General features: G+C 42.3%; 1 protein-coding gene across 4 annotated transcripts in view; it reads right to left on the bottom strand.

Moving 5' to 3' along the window:
* Window positions 1-1,446: 1,446 nt before the first annotated feature.
* The window catches only part of SOBP (sine oculis binding protein homolog), a 141,686-nt gene continuing 128,929 nt past the window's right edge, over window positions 1,447-14,203 (bottom strand). For all 4 annotated transcript variants that reach the window (XM_083731121.1, XM_083731123.1, XM_083731122.1 and 1 more), the window contains one exon: window positions 1,447-3,393. The gene's annotated coding sequence lies outside the window, so the exon portion shown is untranslated. The remainder of the gene's footprint in view (window positions 3,394-14,203) is intronic.

The following is a 14,203-nucleotide window of genomic DNA, read 5'->3' as shown; positions in this document are numbered from 1 at the left end:
CAGCATCAGAATGCCAGTGTGCATTTTTAAAATCCAGATTTACCCATTCTACTGAAATGATATATATAATTAAATTATATATATACACACACAGTGGTACCTCGGGTTACATACGTTTCAGGTTACATACGCTTCAGGTTACAGACTCCGCTAACTCAGAAATAGTACCTCGGGTTAAGAACTTTGCTACAGGATGAGAACAGAAATTGTGCTCCGACAGTGTGGCGGCAGCAATAAGCCCCATTAGCTAAAGTGGTGCTTCAGGTTAAGAACAGTTTCAGGTTAAGTACGGACCTCCGGAACGAATTAAGTACTTAACCCGAGGTACCACTGTATGTATGTATATATATATATATATATATATATATATATATATATATGAGATCCATTTGTGATATTAAGCTCCTCCACAATTACCATCCTTATGTTTTTATCGCTGACATTGCTGAAAATAACAAGAATAACAACAACCATGCAAAAGTCCTATTGAGTTCAGCATTCAAAATCCTGATTAGCATTTCTCAGCTTGGAAGTTTATTTTCAAGGCCACACCAATTTATGAAAAGCATCTGAAATCTGTACAGCAAAACACTAGTTCTGTGGGCCTCGATCAGCATCTACTGTATTGGCCTAAATATAAGCCGCACTCCCCCCCCAATTCCGACCGTGAAAAGTTAAAGTGCAGCTTAAATTCACAACCTTACAAAAATGGGCTTTTACAATATCGCTGCTGAAACAGACATATGGTAAAACGGAATGGGTGTGAATGCCTGCGGAATTTTAAGGGAGCGGCTTATATTCGGGTATTGTCTTTTTTTCTCCCTCCCCTGAATTTTAAAGGTGTGGCTTATATTCGGGTGTGGCTTATATTTGGGCCAATACGGTATTAGTGACTAGAGAAAAGAATGTGTTAACAGCCATGTAAGCAACTCCTATAAAGGTCACATTTTCTAACCAAGTGAAGGTACGTAGAAAGATAAGACGCCAAGGAAAGAAGTTTAGGAATGATGCCCAGAATGAAATATACGCATCTATGTGGAAGAACGCTGGCAAGTTTAGCTAGAATTGTTCCTTGTACAAGAATGGAGAAGTAATTTGTGTATTAGCCCTTAGTCTGGCAAAGCACAGAGAGGGGTCTGGAGCATCACCAAACCAGGGATAGTGAGATAGTGAGAGTGAGTGAGAGAGAAAGAGCCTGTATTTCCAGTTAAATGCTTTTTCCAGTTTTGCTAAAAAAAGCTAAAAGATTAAAAGGAATGAGATCACCAAGGAGGAACAGAGAACTAAGCCTCCCTCCTAAACAGCTTTTTAAGTAAGTATATTTTTTTTAGATGAAATATTGGATTTTGATCATATCCATTATACCTGTCAACTTCTAGTGAGAAACGAAGACCTTTTTTGTGGACAGATGTTATGTATAAAAAGGAAAACAACAGCACAGCTAAGTGCATTTTTAAACTTGGAGATTTATTTTGTTTTAATAAATCTGACACCAGTCAGGGAGAAAAAAAATGGTGTGAGCCCAGAACAACCAGAAGCATCTTAAAAGTGCTTCGTTTTCCCCATAGAAATTTGTCTCTGTTAGGTTTTGAAATCAATCCATAGGCTCATGAGCTTTTCCCCCCTCCCCCCATTGCCCTCCCTCCAGTCCTTCACCTTTTTAATTTTTCATTTATTTTATTTTTTTAAAAAGCGAGCTTGCTCGTCGGGTGTAGTTTTCCAAGCCTTCACAGCCCTAATAAATAAGGAGCACCTGTAAAACAGTAGCTTGACTTAAGTGAATCTGTACAAAGGAAAATATAGAAATACAGTATGTACATAGTGCCCTCAGTACACCATTGCTATAAGGCTCGGGTTTGATTGGCTTTTAAAACCTTGCCCCACCCCGCAACTCTTTGAAGCACGCCCTGTCCAAACTGCTTCCTGTATGCTAATTACAATAGCCTTATAGTAAAGGTGTACTCCAGGCATTGTAGCGTGAACAATTGCTTTATTCAAGTTAGTAAACAGTTACACTGGATCACAAGGTGATTTGAACTTTTTTTTTTAATGATCCCCCCTCCCCATCCCCCCCCACCTTAGTATTTTGTCAGAATGGGATACTCCACAATTGTTTTACCAAATCAGTGCCGGCATACATGCTTTAGTGTTCTTTTGGACTCTTGGCTACAACTATACAAGTGCACACAAGTAAATTCTACCCTGTTATCCTCCACCCACCGACTGAGGATCGAATTGCACATTTTCTTTTTAACCATGACAGGAGAAAGCAAACAGTGAAACAGAATCATGGGGGCTCTCTTCTCACTTTACCCCTGTGTTTTCATTGGCTTGGCCATACCTTTCTAATTATCATGAAAGGGGTCTGCATCTGGCGAGATTGTCTCACTGGCTTCCTGGATCACTGAAAAACCATCAGGGTTGAAATTTCATCCAAGTCTTTCATAACACCCAGCAAAATATTTCCCCCAGATAGTTTTACACCTTGAGGGGATCCCTTTTCTTCTTCTTCATCTTCTTCTTCTTCTTCTTCTTTTTTGGTCTTTAGTTCAACACTCTTGCTCTGTTCCCAAATGGGGTGCTATTTAGGGGAATTGAAAAAGAAAGCTGAGAGGAATAAACATTTACTGAGTTCTCTTGGCATTCAGTCTCTGAAAAACCACAGTATAAACTATTCATGCTGCTTCTTACTCTGTCAAATAAAAATTTAAAAAGCCATAAAAGTGTAACACTGAAAATATGGCATTAAAAAGGATAAAGGTGGCCTTTGTAAAAAATAACAAGGGGGGGGGGAAGTATATTAGCCAATAAAATATTCTAATAACTCTTCATTTAAAAGTGCATCATGGGCAGGAGATAGAGATGACGCTGAAGTGTCAATAACTCCAGTATAACCCCTTCATCCCCCCTCCCATCAAAAAACGCGAATAGGTCCGAAACCATACAATGCAAATCACAATTCTTAGTGTAGCAGCAAAACCACAGCAGTTTTTGGGAGAGAGAGAAAAATCCATTTCATTGTCCAGCCTCAAATATCTGAACCTTGAAGTTAGTGAGGGGGGAAAGTACATACATTGGTCCATGTGGCTTTAGAAATCAAGAGGAAAATCCTCCGTCGGCAAGAAACCAAAGGGAAAAGGGAGAAGGGGAGATGGTAGTTGGAATGCTGAGCGTACTTCGTGGGGTCCGTGATGTGCTTACAGTCTTCTGAGCCAAAGGCACCCGAGGGATTCAGCCTTCCCTCCGAGAGAATTAATGGCGGGAAGTGGCTTTGCTTGCTGGACTTTTAACCAGAAGGGGTGGTGAGTGGACCAGCTGGTGTTGTTTGGTGAAGTAGCATGGTTTGCTCTGCTCCCTTTCTCCATGCAAGGTACCCTGTCAAAGTGAGCATTCCTGTAAAAACAAAGGCAGGCAAGTCAGTGTCCACCCTGCATCCTTATGATTCATCGCAGGTGGGAATGATGGCATGTTCTGATCAGACCCTGGACATGCCTGGTACCACCTGAGAAAGACACATTTACAGTTTTCCTACTTTATGCTCTGATACCGTGAAATGTGTCAGCACAATATTACACCTTTTCCTTTTGGCCTGCAAAATGGTTGCAGGTGATGAATGGCCAACTTGCAGTGTGAGAAAGGTACAAAACTCACATACTATTTCCTGCTCCTTTCACTTGATGAAATGGATATTCTCATCTTGAGACCTGAAATAACCTTTGGGGCACAACCTATACTGGATTGATGCTTTCAAAGAAATCCTATTGAAACAGCCACAGGATGCGCTTGGGACCCACAGGTGGAATTCAGAATTGCCCTATGAGGGATCAGCATGCACAAAACAAGGCCTACACAGACCATTGGGCTTTTCTCCCTCTCCTCCTGTGTGACCCCACATGGCCCCTAAACTGGTGCTGGGGGTTCCCCCCAACTCTCCAGAGTTGATTTAGCAGGAGGTGAAGGGGTGATGTCCTATTGCGTGGATGGACCTCATTCCACGCATGTAACAATTTACAGTAGTTGAATCCCACTCAAGAAACAAATATAGCCCTTCTTTTTGCTGGTTAGGAAATGAAGGTGTAGAACCTATGCAGTTTTATTTTCTATACCTCTAGATATATGAATGCTTCTGATGTGGAGAGCTGTAACATCCATGTCTTAGGCAGTAAACAGGTAACACATTTTAAGATAGATAGCAGTGGTATGATGAGGCAACAGGTAGCATATTTTATTGCCTGTGGCCAAACAGGTCTGGTGAATTAGTTGGACCCTAAAACATTCTGCAAAACTGTTGGACCAGACACTATAGTGAGATGAATGTGCCCACTGTGAGCAGTGATGCCTATATCATTCTACCTTCAGTATTCTAGGGGAGAAACAAACTCAGAGGCACCAGCTTCTCCAGACAATTAGGGAGGCCTGACATGACATCCTCTGAACGTTGAGGGGCCCTGCCACCCTAAGAAAGAAAACATTGGGGGGCTTAAACTGTCTCTCCCTCCCCCCGGAGTTGGAGCCTATGATGCCTCTAGACTTGTCACATGATTTTCTCTAGACTTACCAATATTAATTCCACAATTATATTATCCATAGTTTGAGCCAAACAATCCTCTCCTTCTATTTCCAGAAGCAACTCATTATCAGAAATAAGCCAAGCTACTTCCCCCCAAAACAGGAATTAGCACAGCTTATTTTTGAGCCACTTCAAATCTGTCTCCTGCTGTTCCACTATCAAGTTTAATGAAGTGACGTTGCAGCCAGATAAATTAGAATCAGTATCAGGGAAACTAAAGAAGCATCAATGTTAATACTAATTTTTGAGAAGTGTCTTACACTGAGCAGTTACATTGTGTCAACAAGGCTGGGCTCTGCCCTTTTGGTTGCATGCTTTATGTCAAAAACTGGCAGGACAAAGGGGAGGAGGAAGAGGATCCCAGGGAGTAGCCAGGACTGGGACACACTGGGGCAAGCTGGGGGTGGTGGCGGAGGATGGCGAGGGGATGGCGGTTAGTGCACAGGAACGAAAGCAGTAGGACCCATCACCAGAGCCAGAGGGGCCTCTGTCCCCATGAACATGGTGGGCTCCGAGGTGTAGGGAGGAGCAGGAGGGGTGCTCTAGGAGGTTGAGGCAAGCAAGGGCCCACAGCCCAGCTCCCTACTTCTGGGAGGAGGGGTGTGATTCCTCTGCTGGAGCAGGACTGGAACAGGTGAGGGTCAGCTGCCTCATCAAGTCCAGATGCTGCAATCAGCAAAGTACAAAAGGGGAGCAGAGCCGAGGGGCTGTGTCTGCTCAGCTGCCCATGTTGAAAGACCTTGGCTTGGATGATCCTGGACAACTTCTGTGGGACTGTGCTTCTGGTTTGATTCTGCACTGTATCCTGACTGCTGGACTTCAGACCTGGCTACTTGGATTGTCCCTGGACTGTGTTTCCTGACCCTTGGACTTTGCTTGTGTGGCTTGGACTTGGACTTGACATACTGACTTGCTGCCAGGTAGGCTAGGGGTTCAGGACTTTAGTGCTAAATTACCAGTGTGGCAAAGTCGTTAGAATTTGGATTTAGACTGGACAGACCTAGGTTCAAATCTCCACCCAGTCATGCACATCATTGGGCCAGTCACTGAGCCTAATGCACCTCATGTTGGAGGGTGCTGTCTATGGCAGGCTTACCTGGCAGTGGCTAGATCAACCCACTCTACACCCAAAAAAGGTTGTTGTTCTGCTGTTGTTGTTGCTGTTTTAAAGTGAGCCCAGAACCCATCAGTGGTGGGCCCAAGGATGTCTGGTGCCAATGCTGGGCCTCGTGGTTCTTCCACCATCTTCTAAAATCTAAACTGATCTTACTGATTCACCAAACTCATGGCATGGGCAGGTATGTTCCTTTCTGCACTACCTCAAGCTTTCCTTTGGATGCTGACAGTCCACCTAGTCCCAGGGGTGGATCTCCTATGAAACTAATGAAATTTAGGTTTCAGGGTCCCCCAATCCCATAGGTGCCCCAGAAGTGACTTTAGTCCACATTACTTTTTTTAAAAATGGGTCTAGTAGACCCAATACAAGTCACATGACTCAAATCATTTTATGATGCATCATGCATGTATGTAACATTTCCCTAATTTGCACACGCGCGCACACACACACCATAGCTGGAAAAGTCTTATTCACACCCGTGCCTTTGACATGTGAGATAATCCAGTATAGCAATTTTATTCAAAATATGACATGCAGTAGTAAAGGTGTTTTTATTACAAAAAATAAATAAATGTGGCAATGGAACAACCTCATTGAAGAAAACAGTGGTTACCCAGACCTTGTTGCTGGCTGCGAAGAAACCCCTATAATAGTTCAAGCTTTAGGGCCTCAAAAATGTAGGCCTATTCCACTGGCCAATCAACTGATTGATGAGAAACTGCAAGAAACACAAGGTGTACCTGCACAGCAAAAAATTCATGTTTCCAGTGTGACATCTTAATACCACTACACCAGGGAGAGAGCTGTTGCCACCGAAAGAATGGAACCATAGGTTATTGGGAAATCCTGTGCCAGCGTTGCAGCTTGCATCATATAGATGCAGCAGCCTCTGGTAGATTTGCTTTCATTCCCATTTGCTATTTAGACAGATGAGACAGCATTGTGGATTGAGCTCAGGTTGCTGGGATCATATGCAAGCTAAATAGGAACACCTGGTGCCCAAAAGGAGCCAAATGTAGACTTGCCCTTTAAACCTGAGGGACACGTGCATTTAAGGTCAAGGCAGTGGTGTGTCTTGGCACATGTGACGTGTGTAGCTGTTTCTCTTTCCTTAAACTACCTGCATTTAAAGGTTCTGCCTTGCCAATGTGCTAACAAGCAAATAATCACTTCCTAATCCAATTCATATTAATGTTATGATTCACTACCAACAACTTGTATTGTCAGTATTACAACACAAGGCAGATATTGCTTGGGAGGCTTTTGAGTCTCTACTTTTTGAATCTCTATGTGAGGGCTCAGGGGAAAACAGAGTTTATTTTGGTGGGGACTGTTTTTTTCTGATTTATTTCCAATAAATTGGTGAAAACGTGGGAAAATGGGTTTCCCTCTGATTCTTCCTGTCCACCCCCCCCCCAACCCAGCCTTCTTTGCTTTTGAGTATTGGGAATGTGTTGACGCAGGCTAGCAGATTACCGTTCCCTAACGTGCTGCAGTGCAGTAGTTGATCCAACAGAGCAATGAATGTAAATGCTGTTGGTGACAAAGAACCGGAATACGCCTGGCTCCTTTGGGACAGAAATGGGCTCGGAGCAAAGTCAAGCCCATAATTTTCTAAGGGAGGCTCTGCTGAGGTCATCGACCACAAGCGTGAAGCTGAGGCAGCCCCTGTAAACGCTTCGGGTTTGCCTGTTATGTGCACGAATTCTGTTCTTCTTAAAAACCCTGAAAGTAATTCAAGGCTTTCCATTAAAGCCTTCCCTTTTGAACAGCTGGTGATTTATCCCTCCTTCCCCATAAAGTGATATAAATGACACCACATCACTGGAGCTGGGAGAAACATTCCAAGTGCAAAGCCAGGCCAGCAACATATTATTTTGGGAGAAACAACAAGCTGGGAGCCATGGAAATAGTCAGTGTGTGGTTTAGCTCAGAGAGTTCATACTCAAATCCAACCGCCATTAACACGCATTGTCTTCAATTCCGTACATCTAGTGCCTTGGTTTACATGGATCAGGTTAGACATACAGAGCTGCTACTTATTTTGTGTAGCTCATGCACTACAGAAGTGGGATAAATATTTTCCCCTCCATTTTATTAGATTGTGACTCAGGAGAGGTGAAGGTGACAACTATATGTGTGCTGTGCTATAGATGGTCCATAATTATACATGGGTAGAAGCCTATGGATATTGAAATACTTTCTGTTCACAGGAGTGTTTCCTCTAGTTGAAATGCTTCAAGGTCAGATTTTTGTCAGATAAATGGGAGTAGTGGGGTAGCCGCATTCTGGTACTCTGCTTAAGGATCCTGGCACTCGTGCGATTGCATAATAGGTGCGATGCAAATGTTTCCCCTTGCCTTGGAATTTAAGTACCATGCAAAGGCATTCAAGTGGCATTATCAAGAGATACATATGCCTGCAGGCTGGTGTATGAAGGATTTCTCAAGCAAGAAAAAATGCAACCAAATGCCCCAATTCATTTTTAAATGGCAATGCTGTTTTGTGCTACATGCAGCTAATAAAGTTTTGGGAAGAGTGCTGTAGCTGTGTGCATGTTGTGAATAAGTCTAACCTCCCACAGAATTATTCTGGGCAACACTGAGCACAGCACCCCATCTTTCATTATTTGACCAAACAACTAGGTTGTCTGTCATAATACTAGTGTCCATTTCCCTTACACCAGAAGGCAACTTTAGGACCTGAGCTATCAGTCCCACTGTTTAATCATGACTGCTTGTGATTCAAATAGCACCATGGTTCAAATTACTATGAGCACCACCAGGGCCTCCGTGGGTACACTTCCTGAATAGCGAGTCACCTGGTGGTCCTGACTAGATATTATGAACAGCATCAGGTTAGCAGGAGGGCCAGGGGAAATATAGGGACTGATGTCTAGACTCTATATCTTGAGATATAGAGAATATCTCTAGAGAATTCTAGAGAAAGGTTAGCTTACTAAAAACATGCAGCTAACATGTGTCTTTCAGGCCTATGACTTGATGATATATGGTTCAGGAGTGCCAGCTTGGCCTCGTGACTGTGGGTGCTATGCAGCATGCACGGCCCTGGCACCAATATTTGTGGGTGCCCAGCCCCTTCATGGGAACTTTTGTGGCTGCTCAGGCAGCCAGGGCCCAAGGGAGTTGGTACCTGATATGGGATAAACTTTGGGCTGCGCCACAGGTTCCCTTTACATAAAAAGTTGAGTTAACATACATGCAGAATAGCATGACATCCATATTTAAAGCGAAGAAGCTTAATAGCAACGTATGAAACTGCAGCGAACTCACTGTTCACCTCTTCCATATAACCATTCATACATCAAAATGCCTGTGTAGAAGGAGTCTTTTGATGAAAAACATGCAAACAAATGAGCAAACAAACACACAAACAAATAAACTTTGAAATGGTAGCTTCATACAAAACATACAGCTGTCTAAGGCACCAGCACACATACTGTAGTTCACAATGACAGCAAGGCTTACGCTTAACCACATAGGCTCCTCATAAGTAGCTTAAAATTACTCTAAATATAGGGTGAACATACTAATAGGTTGTTAAGATGCAGAACTTTGCAGACAAATCAAAGTCTGATTGTTTGCTTCATTCTACACTATCCAAGCTCCTACATGTCTGCCCTTCCAAAGGGAATGGTTTTGTTACACAGTCTGAGTTTTCAAAACAAGGATTGAAAACTGGAATTTAATTGGGGGTGGGGACTGGAGGATGTTTTTTATTTAAAAAAAATTCAGTTTGATCTTTTTGTCTCTATATAATTTGTTATTGTAGGTTGGCTTAAATTTAAGCAACATTTTAGGAACATTTGAAAAACTAATCCAGCTGCAGGGTGGATCTCATTACAAACTGAGGCACAAGTTAAACAGGAATATCATTCTTTCAAATACCACAAAGAGGCCTAGAGAAATAAATCCTTGGATATAAGACGGAGAAAGGGGACCTAAACCTGCTGTAAGCCGATGCACTGGGAGTTTAGCAGACTGGTCATCACAGAGTTAAATAAACATAGATTACTTAGCTAGGTATCAAATTCAGACTCTTTCTCTGGCTTGTATAGTTTTCATATTTACCTTTTTTGCATTCCTTTTCTGGTGCAACAAACATACCTCCAGCCACAAACACCTTTCACATAGTGGGAACAAATCACACAAGGTACCTGATGGACAACGCACAGCAGAGGCTCTGCTGACACTGTGGCCTAAGGACAAACCTGAGACAACAATCTATCTAGTTAAAGCGCTTAAAGAATGGCTAGTCTTATCTCTTTCCAGGTTTGCATATTGAAGGACATAGATGCCACTTCACTTTTATTTTCCCTGATGCGCATGTGGAGTTTTAACTGTGTTCTCAATTCCAGCTGTCACTGTTCAATTATGCCCGTGGTTTCCATAATTGCATTAATCAAAAAATAGCCAAGAACTTTGCTGGGCTTTAAGCCAAAGTGAAGATGGTTTGGGAGAAGGAGAACTGGTCCACCATACTAAGAATCCATAAATGGTGCTAGCCTGGTAAATATTTACTTGGTTTTTATTTAGTCTGAGCACATCCAATGGACAGATTCTAGGTTTGGAAGAGAAATAAAGCAGTGCTTTTTGCAGGAAACAGATCACATTGGATCTGGACAACTGCCATGGGATGCATAAATGGCCAATAATGAAGAAATAGGTTGGGCAAGCAAATCGGAAGTAAGGTGAGCCAGAATGGAATAGTGGCTAGATAATTGTATTTGGATGTTGGAAGCTCACATTCAAATACCCTGTCATGAAATTCAGTCCGATGGCATTAAGCCACTTGCTGTCTCTTAGACTAACTGACCTCATAGGATTAGGGTAGAATTAGACATTATGAGGAAAACAGTTCCTAATCCTGTATTTTCTTCCTGATTCTTATGATGGGGGCTGGGGACTTCATTCATCTCCTGCTCACTGATTTCCCTTGGCAAATGCCCTCATACATAAAGTTGTGTTCCCCGCTCCCAGCGGCGAGGCTCCAAAATCGGATTTGAGTGGGAAATATGGCGCATTTTGAGGGGAGGGTTAAGGAAGGGTTATACATTCCTGTCCCTCCACCCACCGATCAGCCTCTGTGGCTGCCCCCAACCCCACACTTTTCTTGGCAAAATATGAGGTTGAGACTATGGATTTGCTGAGGGAAAGTGTGGTATGGCCCTAAGCCAATATTATCAGTGAGCTAGGTTGCATATTCTATCTTATTTATTTTTCTAATGTTTAACTGTGTGTCTGTATTACCGTGGTACCTCAGGTTACAGACTCTGCTAACCCAGAAATAGTACCTCGGGTTAAGAACTTTGCCTCAGGATGAGAACAGAAATTGCTCTCCAGCGGCGCAGCGGCAGCGGGAGGCCCCATTAGCTAAAGTGGTACCTCAGGTTAAGAACCGTTTCAGGTTAAGAACAGACCTCCGGAACGAATTAAGTTCTTAACACGAGGTACCACTATACTTCTGTTCTCTTTATTACATTAAATTACTTTACTTGCCTGGTTATCATGGTGTGGTCCATGTTGCATTTCCTAAAGTCACACATTTCCAAGTTAGCATATGGAGTTTAAGACTATGTTTGAGGTAGAATAGTTGCAGGGCTCCCTATGCTAAAGCAGAGACAGCGAGTCCCATAAGCACCTTACAGCACTTCCTGACTGTTACTCCCTTATGGCTGCCACGGAACAGGACTTTACTGGCAGTTCTTCCAATGTCTACTAGATGTTACACACAAATGTATGTAGTGAAAACACAAAACTTTTTTTTTTCTTAAGCAGCCTCAGTAGACTAATTCTGGCTGCGAAAGCAGTAAGGGAAGGGAATACTTAACTGTTCTCCCACTGCTCAAGTTGTCCCTCCATCTATGAAGGCCCACAAGCAGCTCTCTCAACCCCCAATTCTTGCACCTGTCAGCATTCTAGGTGCATATTTATCTGCATATATGCACATCTGGTACCCTACAGAAGCCAACTCAATGATTTTTACTGGGGAAAGGGTTGTGGGGAAGGATTAAGCAACATTTCCCTGTCCTTTCTCTGCTCAGAATAGCAGCCTCCAGAGTCCTGTTGGGGCTTTGGTTCTGTATATGTGTTTACTAGCCCATCACAGATAGGAACATGAGTCTGAAGGAAAGAAAAAAATAACTTCCAAAGATCGGCATCCTGGTACATGATAGCTGCTGACTGAGATGCATCCTTTTGTTGGAGGTGTCCTTAAACATTAGTTTGTCAGAAGCATATGCCATCCTGAGCTGCTTTGGGAAGAAGGGCAGGATATAAATTTAATAAAACAAATAAAATATCAGCAGAAAGGTTGTAAAGGAAAAGCCTAATGCATGAATTCAGAAGGCTGCTTTGTTACATGTCATGGATCTGAAGCTTGAAAGCTGCTTAAAAGGCATGTTTTGGGCTTCATAAATTAAAGTTTTGTATGCCTTCTCAGCCAAAAATGATTGTCCAGCAACCAGCAACCTTATACTGGGAGCAATTTGCTTTATTTTTGTTTCAAGTTACTTGAGATCCACAACTTAAGATCTCTGATCAACTGGATGGGGAGCTGGAAAAGAGCAAGCCCATATTTAATTTATTTAATTCAGATTTTAAAATGGCAACTGGCAGGGGCTTCCCTTGAAGGATCTTTGTTTCAAAATTTGTATAGCACAGTTGGTTACTCTATATTCTGCTTATGAAGCAATGCATATTGGCATTTTCCTGATAAATATTAAGGTTGTTCTATGAGGAGAAAATAAAAGGTCTTTTGTGGGGGGGGGGATAATCCCCCCACAACAACTTGGGGTAAACATGTAACACATAGTGATACCTGAGGGCTGATTCATATAACTCACTGGGTCCATGAATGGTACCCATGGAAATGTACTTGGTCATCTTGCTAATGCCAGCTTCGATTGTTGCCAGTCCTTTATTTGCATCCTCTACTATATGCAGGATTAAGCTTTTTTGCATCCATTTTTTGTTAGTATTCCACAAATGATGTTTTTTATATTGTCCCAAAAAGCTGACTCCTGCATGCGCAAGATTCTAGTCCAGTATTTAGTCAAGTGTGGCATTTAATTTTCTACTTTGGGGATGACTGGCAGGGGTGGGGGAGAGAGATAGATACAGTAAGGCAGCTAAATGATATGTGTATAATTCAATCTTGTTCATTTTAGCAACTCCTTTCCTTGTAATGTAGAATTAAAATAATTCTATTTGGATGCAGTTATGCACAAGTCAACTTCACATGGTTAATTTCGAAAGCTTTTCCTTCCTCAAATACAAAACAATTAAACCCAGAAAAATGTTTCTTTAACCAACATGTCCTAATCTCTCACTGTGAAGCTGGGACATGCAGAATTTTGGTGGGCTGTCTGAATTGTATCAGGCAGTATCAGCTTGACAGCCTTTACTCTGATGGCCAAACTTCTCAGTCTGTGGGGAGTGTGTTGCTAATTAGTATTTTCAATAATCAAGTGTCAAGTAAATAGTGCATTTAGAAACCACTTCTAGAGTCTGGACATGCGCCTGAAATGGTGCTATTGTATTGACTGCCTTGGCTTCAACTACTACAACTAGGATTCTCTCTGTATCACTGAAATGCTACCATGGACATACCTGCTCATTTTATTATTGCAGTAGGCTATGAAATAGATAGAATAAATTTTGTTAACATAAGCAAAGCCCATTGGAAATGTATTTTGTGCAGTTCCCATTCATTTAAATAGTTTTTGCTTAAAAATACACACAGAAAAGGCTTCCGGGATCAGAGCCGGATTTAGGTTTGATGAGGCCCTAAGCTACTGAAAGTAATGGGGCCCTTTATATGTCCAGCTATCCTTTGTCAACAACAAATTGTTGCTGTTAGAAATGAGCAAACGAGTGATATTTTAGGGAGCAGGGTAGCAGGCGGGGCACATTTCTTACATCATAGGAGCCTACACAACACAAAACACTGTTGCTGTATGTAGGTTTCATTTTGTTTTTTATCTTATATTTTGGAAATGTGCATCCAGGTTTTTCCCCCCTTTAAATATTTTTGGAGGCCCCAAGAGAGTGGGACCCTAAGCTATAGCTTGTTTAGCTTATACGTAAATCCGGCATTGTCCAGGATACTTACCCATGACAATTAAAGGAGACCCATCCTTACAGCATCTAAGGAAGAACTCAATGTTGAACTCTTCCCACTGTTCCTTCAGTGCAAACCTTTCAGCTTGCCTGATAGAAACATCTCACCTCTCCTCCCCTTTGCACTGTTTTGCTGGTTCTCCAGACACCCCCTCAGGCCAGTTGTGGGGGAAGCATGGGGACAGAAGGGGGGAAAGTCCTGTAGTATTAGCAGGACACGTAGTGCAGGCTCCTGCTAGTGCACCTATTTAGATGTTAAAATCATAAGGGATGTATTCAACTATGTAAGTACAAGCTACAAATAAGAGAAGGTTCTGCACAAAGAAGTCTATTAATGTAAAACATGAGAGGGACCCACACAACCTTAAAACCTGC

Source organism: Podarcis gaigeae (genome assembly GCF_964106915.1).
Source record: "Podarcis gaigeae genome assembly, chromosome: 3".
NCBI lineage: Eukaryota > Metazoa > Chordata > Lepidosauria > Squamata > Lacertidae > Podarcis > Podarcis gaigeae.
Note: the sequence above shows the minus strand (reverse complement) of the source record. Positions and strands in the feature narration are given on the sequence as shown.